Source organism: Jaculus jaculus, chromosome 1, assembly GCF_020740685.1.
Source record: "Jaculus jaculus isolate mJacJac1 chromosome 1, mJacJac1.mat.Y.cur, whole genome shotgun sequence".
NCBI classification, from domain to species: domain Eukaryota; kingdom Metazoa; phylum Chordata; class Mammalia; order Rodentia; family Dipodidae; genus Jaculus; species Jaculus jaculus.
This window is the reverse complement of record NC_059102.1, coordinates 73,494,732-73,504,897: the sequence shown is the minus strand read 5'-3', so window position 1 is coordinate 73,504,897 and position 10,166 is coordinate 73,494,732. Positions and strand designations below refer to the sequence as shown.

The 10,166-nt window shown below is 41.7% G+C and overlaps 1 pseudogene; it reads left to right on the top strand.

Annotated features, from left to right (window-relative positions):
- The first annotated feature begins 8,369 nt into the window (after positions 1-8,369).
- LOC101598650 lies at positions 8,370-9,713 on the top strand (annotated as a pseudogene).
- Positions 9,714-10,166: the final 453 nt, after the last annotated feature.

Below are 10,166 nucleotides of genomic sequence, written 5' to 3'. Positions count from 1 at the left end.
AAGTGCCTTTGGCTAAGATATATTTGCACCTAAAAGGCATATTTAGGATAGTTATCTTCCTGAAGTTCTCCTACACCATTATAGTAGTTCTCTTCTCATGTTTCAGTAGTCTTTTTGAATAAAATGTCTGTGTTCCTAGGAGTGGATTTGTGTGTGTGTATGTACAAATGCATGTGTATCAATGCACACATGTGTGCTGAAGCCAGAGGAGGAATTTGGGTGTTTTCTGTCTTCAGTCATATTACCTGAGGTATTAACAGTAAAATTTGATTTAAAAATGAGGATATATGACTGGAGAGATGGCTTAGCAGTTAAGGCACTTGCTTGCAAAGCCAAAGGACCTCGGTTTGATTCCCAAGGGCTCACATAAGCCAGGTGCACAAAGTGGCACATGCATCTGGAGCTCGTTTGCAGTGGCTGGAAGCCCTGGCATGCCTAATCCTCCCTCTCCCTGTTTCTCTCTCTAAAATAAATAAAAACAAAACAAGAGAATATAAAGAGTTGATTTTCCATTTTAACCTTTCTCACTGTTTTCCTTTCAGCTTCCTCTAAAAATATATGGCTGGTAATCAGAAAGCATTGATGACAGGAAACACTGAAAAAGTTTTAGAATGCCAGAATAAGAGTCTATATAACTAGAATGACTTTAGCATACCATTGTATGTTTTGAGACATGGTATTGCTCAAGTGATACATTAAAAATTTAGTTCAACAAGGCTGGAGAGATGGCTTAGTGATTAAGTGCTTGCCTGTGAAGTCTAAGGACCCCAGTTCGAGGCTCGATTCCCCAGGACCCACGTTAGCCAGATGCACAAGGGGGTGCATGCATCTGGAGTTCGTTTGCAGTGGCTGTAGGCCCCAGTGCAGCCATTCTCTCTCTCTCTTTCTCTCTCAAATAAATAAATAAAAATAAACCAAAAAAAGTCTTGAAAAAAAAAAAAAAACTAGTTCAACAGAAGTATCTGAAGTGACTTGGAGAAGAAGAGAGAACAGGGAGGCTATAGACCTAGTTCAGTAGTTAAGTAGTTAAGTCTGCACTGTAATTGAAAAAGAAGATCACAGTGTCAGTTATTGAAAGATACTGGCTGAAACAAAAAATCTGAGGAAGCAAAAGACAACACAGGATTTAACAACTATTTTGAAATTTAGTTAGTATGACCTAGAAGATAAGGAAGACCAGCAGTAAAAATAGAAATTTCTGGGGCTGGAGAGATGGCTTAGCGGTTAAGTGCTTGCCTGTGAAGCCTAAGGACCCTGGTTTGAGGCTCGGTTCCCCAGGTCGCACATTAGGCAGATGCACAAGGGGGCACACGCATCTGGAGTTCGTTTGCAGAGGCTGGAAGCCCTGGTGCGCCCATTCCCTCTCTTTCCCTCTAACTGTCTTTCTGTCTGTGTCTGTCGCTCTCAAATAAATGAATAAAAACAAAATTAAAAAAAAAATTTTAAAAATAGAAATTTCTGGAGAAGATGTTATAAAATGGAAAGATGTGTTCAACTTTGTAACTGCTGATTTTGAGATGTAAATGACATGTTAAAATGAAGACATTTAGAATCTGATGAGAACATTATGGGTTCCACCCAGAATTGGAGATTTTTGAAGGTAACATGACTTGGTATTATGTTGATGAAGTTCTAGCCACATGAGCACATGTTTATTTAAAGTGTGCCATGAATGCTGGATGAAAGGACACTTGTGAGGCCTTTGCATTGCAGAATCTCTCAGTGTAAAGGGAAATGACAGAGTTTGAAACTGTACATAGGGGCTTGGGCAGAAAAAAAAGATGGCAATTCTGTCAAGAATGAGACATGCTGCATGAAAGTAGAGGGCTATAAATTGGTTCTATAAGATTTATTTTCTAATTTATTTTTAACAACATATTTTGTATGGATGTGTCATGTGTTAGTACTCTTTTCCATAGTACCTGCCCCATTCCACAGGGGACTCTCCTCAGTGGGGTTCAGATGTTCCCCGTGGAATTGTGAATTATTTGATGAGATGAGTGTGGAGGTAGTTGAAAAGTGCTTTGGAAGAAAAACAATTATTTATAAAAATTTCTCAGAGAATTGAAAATCCGTATAATGTGAATAATTTATTCCTGATTTAAGCTTAAGAATGAAATTGGGGTGGTTTCAATAAAATGTCCCCATCAACTAGTGTTTAAATACTTGGTCTTTAGCTGGTGGCAATTTGTGAGCACTGTGGGACCCTTGGAGAGGTGGAGTGATACATTAAAAATTTAGTTCAACAAGGCTGGAGACATGGCTTACTGGTTAAGCGCTTGCCTGTGAAGCCTAAGGACCCCAGTTCCTTAGTGTTAGGAGCACTAGTAATAGTAAGCAAAAATGGGGGCATTCACCTAGCAATGATGACATCGCCATGGAAACCAGGGTCCACAACCAGAGACCAGCTGTGCGTCAATATGTGAATGAGCTAAATCTAAGGCGGCTATTAGCAGCTAGAGTGATTGAAGAAAAAAATGGACATAAAAACCCCAGCAAAAGCTCAGAACACTGTCACTCAATTCAGAGAGGCAGACTCCATGTTCCTCTTTGTTTTGATACCCACTGTGAGGAGAAGAAGTCAGTGGGAGCCTACAGCAGAGCATAGAGCAGAGCAGACAGAGGAGGACCTGGATGCTGCCCACAGGCCAGGCCAAGTGACATCTCAGGTGAGGCTAGTTGAGGGGATAAAAGAAAGGACATGGACTAATTAACATGTGTGAAGAGTGAATAAAGTGTGGCATAAATTAACATAATCTGCCTCTTGACTATTTAATTCAGCACTTGTGACAGCTGGCATAGTTGGCTGGATACAAATTAAAGGTGGAACTAAATTATACACTTCTCACAGTGTACTTGGCATAAGGCAAACCACTACCTAGGCAATAGGCATTTTTCTGAAAGGGTTACTCACTGCCCCTAAATTGTGGTCCTCTGAAGACATCAGTTAGCTAGAAATCGTGCTAGAGTTCTAAGATTGAGCACTAGAATCTATTCATAGACAGTGCAAGTCACTCAGAAGGAAGCAAAGTGCATGGACACTATGATAGCATGGGCTTAATGGTCCTAAGACCGGGTGAACACAGGAGGCCACCCTGGATGAGAGGCAAGATTCCTATGATGGCAATGGCTTAACTGTTCAAAGACCAGTTAGCTGAAGAGGGCCCATGGACTTGGGCATGAGCAACCACCATATGGGAAATTGGTTTGCAAAAAGAATATTCAGTTTGGCTGAAAGAAAGTTTGAAACTCAAACCTCAGAAATATACAGTGCAAATTCCTGTAGCTGGTACTTCAGAAAGAAGTATGTGAAATTCATATTTAGTCTTGCCACAGATTGTACTACCTTAAGGACTGGTGGAGATAGAGTTGCACAGAGAGGAAGGAGCTTAAGTCACAGCCCGAATGGAGAAAAACAGAAGAAATAATTCAAGAAAAATTGCCTAGGTATGAGAAGGGGACTAAGATAGATATTTTGCTCCCTAAGCTAGAAGTTGTAGGACCAGTCATAGCTTGATCTGAGATCTGTGTAAAATTATAAATGATAGTGAAGAAGACAGAATGAAAGAAAAAGGACTGGCCAGAAAAGCATTAGAGAAATGTAAAAATAACCCGTTCTTGAAGGACGCCATTGCAGAATGGGGACGGACAAACCCCTGTGGCTAGCCTACCAATTTCAACCCAGAAGGTGGTAAAAACTCCCCATTGAGCCTATAAAGGACTAAAAATGGAAGTAGAACAAATAGGAGAAACCAGAACTTTAACTAGAATTACAAACAAGCAGATGAGAGTTTGCTCAAAGGGCAGAAAAAGATTTTACTAATGTAACTAGAATTTGGAGAAAAAAGAGATGACCCATTAATTCTGAAGTCAGATGAAAGGTGTAGCCTGGCTGGCATAGTGGAAAATCCACATATTTATGAATGTCTTAGCATGATCCTTGAGAAACACACGGAGGATCAATATTTGTTATTTGCTTGGGTAGCATTTGCTTGGGTCTACTACTTCTCCAGTTTAGATTTTGCAGCCTTTGAGGCTGAAGGCAGAGGAGGACTATGCAAGAAGCCATGAAGCTATGTCACAAGTTAGGGATTTATAACATGGGGATAATTAACCCACAGCAGCACCATTCATGCCAGGAATAAAGAATAGTGATGAAAGTGGCACCTCAGCATTCGAGGGTGACCCCATCAAAAGTTCTGGCTACATGCCACACTATAGCTGCAGCTACTGAATTCTTTAAACAAACAAGAAAGCAAGAAACTAATAAGGTGGTGACTTTAATTCCTAAGGCTACTCAGGCAAAAGCCACCTTTATGGTCCAAGAGTGCAGTCTCATGGTGTGAATGTCACCCAGACCATGTAAATGTCCTTGGTGCAATCAAGGACTGTAAATGCATGAGAGAAAAAAACAGGTGGGGCCCCTGGGGATCAGATGCTCCCCAGGGGGTCTTCAAGAACACCAGGTCATTTGGGGACTGCCACCCTCGAGAGGGAGAGGAGGTGGGGCCTTGTTATCAGACAGGCTCAGCAGGTGATGACCATGGATGCCCCTGCTGCCAGTCATGGTGTACCCCAGGGGGCTGCATGGGACCTCCACCCCTATGTGCAACTATGCTGTAAGATAAAGGCAGTCTTTCTGCTTCACATTTCTGCTGGACACAGAGAGCCAAGTTACAATAGCAACTAGCCTACCAGTCTGTGGAACTGGAAAAGAAATAGAAATTGAAGGTGTCCACCAAACTAGTCCGACAGCTTCCATAGAGAGAATAAATTTTAAAGTGTCTGATACCTCTATGCCATGTAATGCTGTTTTTATGATAGCTCCAGCAGACGTATTAGGGATAGACATGATAAATATAATCTACCCTCAATGGATATCATATAAGTGGCTAAAGGGGGCAGTGTACTGCTGAGTACTGTCCACCTGCCACCAGCATAACTACCAAAGTTTCCTCCCTGTTTTACTAAACAGTATCCATTGAAGTGGGGGCATGAGGGAATAACTGAGAAGTGAAGAAACTCCTTGAGGAAGGTGTTAGTGAACTCACCTAGTCCTTTTCATATAACAAGTCCAGTATGGCCAATGGGAAAGCCTAATGGGCTATATAGGTTCACATTGGACTACAAAAATGTAAACACCCAAACACCAGTGATATGTAGAAACTTACCTGAAGTGGAGGAAATTTTTTCACAAAATTAGGAATGCACAACATTTTGCAACAACGGATTTGTCAGGCATGTTCTTTTGCAATCCTAATAGAGAATATACTACATTCACTGGCAAAATAAGTGGTACCACTTTACTAGACTTCTACAGGGATATTGCAACAACCCAATCATTGCACATGTCAGTCTGTAGTGGATAAGGTGGAACATTCACCTGATATCCTGACGCTATCTAATGTGGATGACATAATTTTTTGTGGCCATATCAAGGAGGGAGTGTAGGAAGTATTAGATGCCCTAGTAAAAAATTTAAAAGCGGAATGGACTATTAATGATGAAAATGTCCAACCTCGCCCCCCAACTAGCATTAAGTACTTAGGAGTAATTTTTACTAGGGAAGGACCCAGGGTTCCTTCTGGTGTTATTAATAAAATTGATAATTTAAAACCACCTGAATAAAACACAAATGCAGCATTTCATTGGATTATTTGGATACTGATTCCTTCATATCACATATTTTGCAATTAATATTGAAACCACTGTATAATGTCACCAGAAAGGCTGCTGAATTCCAATGGGGAGAACAGCAATGACAAGCTTTTAATCAAGTATGTGCATATATATCTGAGTTTTGTCAGCTATATATTATACAACCTGATGATGACATATGTATGGATATGCTATGCTTTTTTTTTTAAATTATGGTAACTGGAGCATTTTTGCAAAAAAGCCCACAGGGAATTCAATTAACAGTGGCATTCTATTGCAAAAGGTTTCCATTTTAAGAGAATAAGTACTCCTTCTTTGAACAATTAGCATGGACCCTCTATGAGGCATTAAAGATGTTTAACCCAATATCCAGGATCAATGCCTAACAATCAGAACCCCAGTGCTACTGCTGGAATGGGTGTGTATGCCAGGCAAAGCTCTGGCTGGAAACAGAACAGAACCAAAGGTATTACAATGGAAATGGTACCTTCAGGAAATTATTAGGGACCATGACACATCAGCAAAGAAGAATATGCCTGGCTGGGTAGAGGAGATAGCATAGCTATCTCTTAGACAGAGATCATCATTTGCCATGAATGTCCCTCCCTCCAAAGAAGCATCTTTTGAAACATGGGGTTGGGGCAACCGAATGGGGCATAGGTGAATGCATGGTTCACAGACGGATCTTTTGCAAACATGGGGGGCAAGCTACACTGAAAATCTGCAGCCTGGAGACCATCTGTTGGGTATATCATGATGGATGAGAGGGTGACTAAGTCCATGAAGCATGCAGCCCTCCTGTCCTTGCAACAGTCAGCAAAGGAAGGAAAGTGGTTAATCTGTATTTACTCTAATTCGTGGTACCTGGTTAATAGAATAGTCTTCTGGTTGGCTAAGTGGAAACGATTTGATTGGAAGATCAATGGTAGGTATATTTGGTCTAAGGAAGATTGGATAGAGAATAACAAATTAACAAAAGATAGAAAAGTCCTTATAATGCATGTGGATGCACACATGGGTAGGCAAGATGCCACTAGTATTCATAATGAAACAGACCAATTAGCTCAAATTATGACCTTAAGGATTACAAATAAAGCCTCATAGCAGGTTTTAGATAATAGATATCTGTGTATGACCCTTAGAAATCCTAGGCAATGGAAGATAGTACAGTAAAATGAGTAGCCAATTAGTAGAAAGGAGTTAACAAAGCAATATAAGCTTTGGGACACTTGGGAACACACTCCATATTTACATGGATGCAATGTACAAAGCTCTTGGTAACTTGGCAGGAATGCAAAAGTATAATTGCCCAGTGTGAGGACCATCCTGGAACCAAGTTGAGGTTTAGGTGTAATCTTTCTAGTGAAAGATTTAATTATGCTATTCAGATTTATCTTATTGGCCCTTTATCTTCTTTCCATAATCATTGTGCATGTATTATAGGAGATGTATGCACAGGCATGGGGAGAACCAAGGCATGTGACAAACCAAATCAGGTCACAACCAATTATACATTGTGGACTTGGATTGCACAAAATGGGACCCCCATGTTAATTATTTTGGACCAGGGATCTCATTTTACAGGGAGTGTAGTGCAAAAATGGGCACATATGATGGCTATTCCCTGGGATTTTCTTTGCTATATAACCCGACAGCAGGAAGAAATGTAGAATGTTTTAATGGCTTTTAAAACATAAACTCCAGACGTTAGTGAAACCCCCCTTTAAGAAGGCATTGGAAATAGCCTGGTTTGAGTTAAATTAATGATATAAACAGCACAGAGCCTCTTGGATGAAGTATATGGGTATACAAATAAGTGATAAGCCTACAATGTTATTACCACACAAGATTACATGGTGCAATGCCAACAAGCCTCCCCAAAGGAAATGGTCACACCTAGTGATAGTAACACAGTTTGGACAACACGGGGAAAGGGCTATATACACATGATGAAATTAAAAGATATCATTGAGCTGGGCATGGTGGTGCATGCCTTTAATCTCAGTACTTGGGAGGCAGAGGTAGGAGGATCACTGTGAGTTCGAGGCCACCCTGAGGCTACATGGTGAATTCCAGGACAGCCTGAACTAGACTGAAATCCAACCTCAAAAAACCAAATTAAAAAAAAAAAAATCATTGGATGGCATTCATCATGAAAATAGTGGGACTAAATAGCTTAGTGTGTACAGTGACAGTAGTGATCCCTCTTCAGGGGCAGTATTCCTTCTGTGGTAGCAGAAAATATAATAACAAGACTACTCAGTGAACCCATACATGGGGAACCAATTATATACCCTCTGTATTATTGACACATTTCACAATGATATATGGAGCCTGTGGAATAAGACACCCCAGAAGGATGAAAGTGGTGCCTTTTTATATTCTTGCTATTATTATTTATGACAAGTGAGTTGTTGACAGTGACATCATTATCAACATGATCATCACCACATTGGCACCACAAGTAATACCAACTAAACCCCATCCAGAGTTAAAGGATCCTGAGGGTTTGGTCCCACAATATTGGAACCATTACCATGTTGGCCACAATGTTCCATATGCAAAATGGTCCTTTAGGGCTAAATATGCCTGTTGTCAACATGTGGGCTGCCATGTGCATTATTATTACTGTGAGCAGTATAGAAAGGCAACTGACCAGCATAGCCCGGTAGTCAGAGCTTCTCTTAAAGATATAGATAAAATGGGAGTAGCTTTGGCGGATATGGCTCCCAACGCGCTGGTGACGGAACCCGAGTATCCCAAAGGCATCCGGGCCGTGTTGTTGGGGCCGCCCGGGGCTGGCAAGGGTACCCAGGCACCTAAACTGGCTGAAAACTTCTGTGTCTGCCATCTGGCCACCGGGGATATGCTAAGGGCCATGGTGGCTTCTGGCTCAGAGCTGGGGAAAAAGCTGAAGGCAACTATGGATGCTGGGAAACTGGTGAGCGATGAAATGGTAGTGGAGCTCATAGAGAAGAACTTGGAGACCCCTTCCTGCAAAAATGGCTTTCTTCTAGATGGCTTTCCCTCGGACTGTAAGGCAGGCTGAAATGCTTGATGACCTCATGGAGAAGAGGAAAGAGAAGCTTGATTCTGTGATTGAGTTCAGCATCTCGGACTCCCTGCTGATCCGGAGAATCACTGGAAGGTTGATTCACCCCAAGAGTGGCCGGTCCTACCATGAAGAATTCAACCCTCCAAAAGAGCCCATGAAAGATGACATCACCGGGGAACCCTTGATCCGTCGATCCGATGATAATGAGAAGGCCTTGAAGATCCGCCTGGAGTCCTACCACACTCAGACCACCCCACTCGTGGAGTACTATAGGAAACGAGGGATCCACTGTGCCATCGACGCCTTCCAGACCCCTGATGTCGTGTTTGCAAGCATCCTAGCAGCCTTCTCCAAAGCCACATCCTAGTAACAGAAGGCCAGGAGAGACTACACCACTGCTCATCTCCCTGCGGCATGATCCCTGCTCCTAGGTGCTGGGCAGAGGGGAAGGGTGGTCAAGGGAAGAAGGATGGAGAAGGGAGGGTGGTGAGGGGCTCAGGAGCAGTATTTGGAAGAGCAGCCGTGTTGTAGTGAGTGGGATTTTATACACATAGGTGGGAATTTTAAAGTATCAGCAGAGAAGAATAATTTTTTTAAAAACTGTGATTGGAGGGTGTGGGTACAAATAGGAAGAGAGACAGTGTTATTTCTAAGCAATCAGGCTTTCATTTACTCTGGACTGGTGACAGTATTTTAAAGCCATTGCTCTTAAGGCCTCAGTTTTCAATCTAAGAACCTCATGGGATACCAGGCCAAGAATGTAGAAAGTCGGTTGTGATCCCAACTGTCTTACAGCTTGGAACCAAGCATCTGACTTATGCTTCCCCATACCATACGATTAAAATATCATCTCCGCATCTGAAAGAGATCAGAATATAATCATGGGGCTGTAGCTCAGCAAATCAAGACCATGGGAGTCTAGGGAGTCCTTTGCCATGACTTGCAACTGATTTACCAGTCCACCTGCTCTGATGGCAAAGCCTTCAGCAGCCACCCAACACACAACAATCCTGCTGTCTTGCCTTCTTTCATCCATGGTGTGTGGGGGAGCCCTTTTAAGCAAATGAACAAGGGCTGGGGGTGTAGTTCAGTGGCACATGCTTGCCTGGCATTACAAGGCCATGGGTCTAATCCCCAGCACTGCAAAAAAAGAAAAGAAAAAAATGATTATGATAATAAAATAAACATAAATGATTAAGTGTCCTAAGCTATATCATCCAAAGATTGTCCTCTCCATCCTCAAATTCCATGACTGGGATCACTCAACAGCACTGTGATGTATTATTTTCAATAAGGTGCCTTTCTTAACTAACCAAATGCTGCCTTGTTTGGCTCCTAAGTCAATAAAGTATGTTAAAAATTTGTAAAAAAAAAAAAAGATATAGATAAAATGAATATCTATGATAAAAATCCCTGTTGCCATGGTACTGAACTATGGTGCCAGGTCATGGCA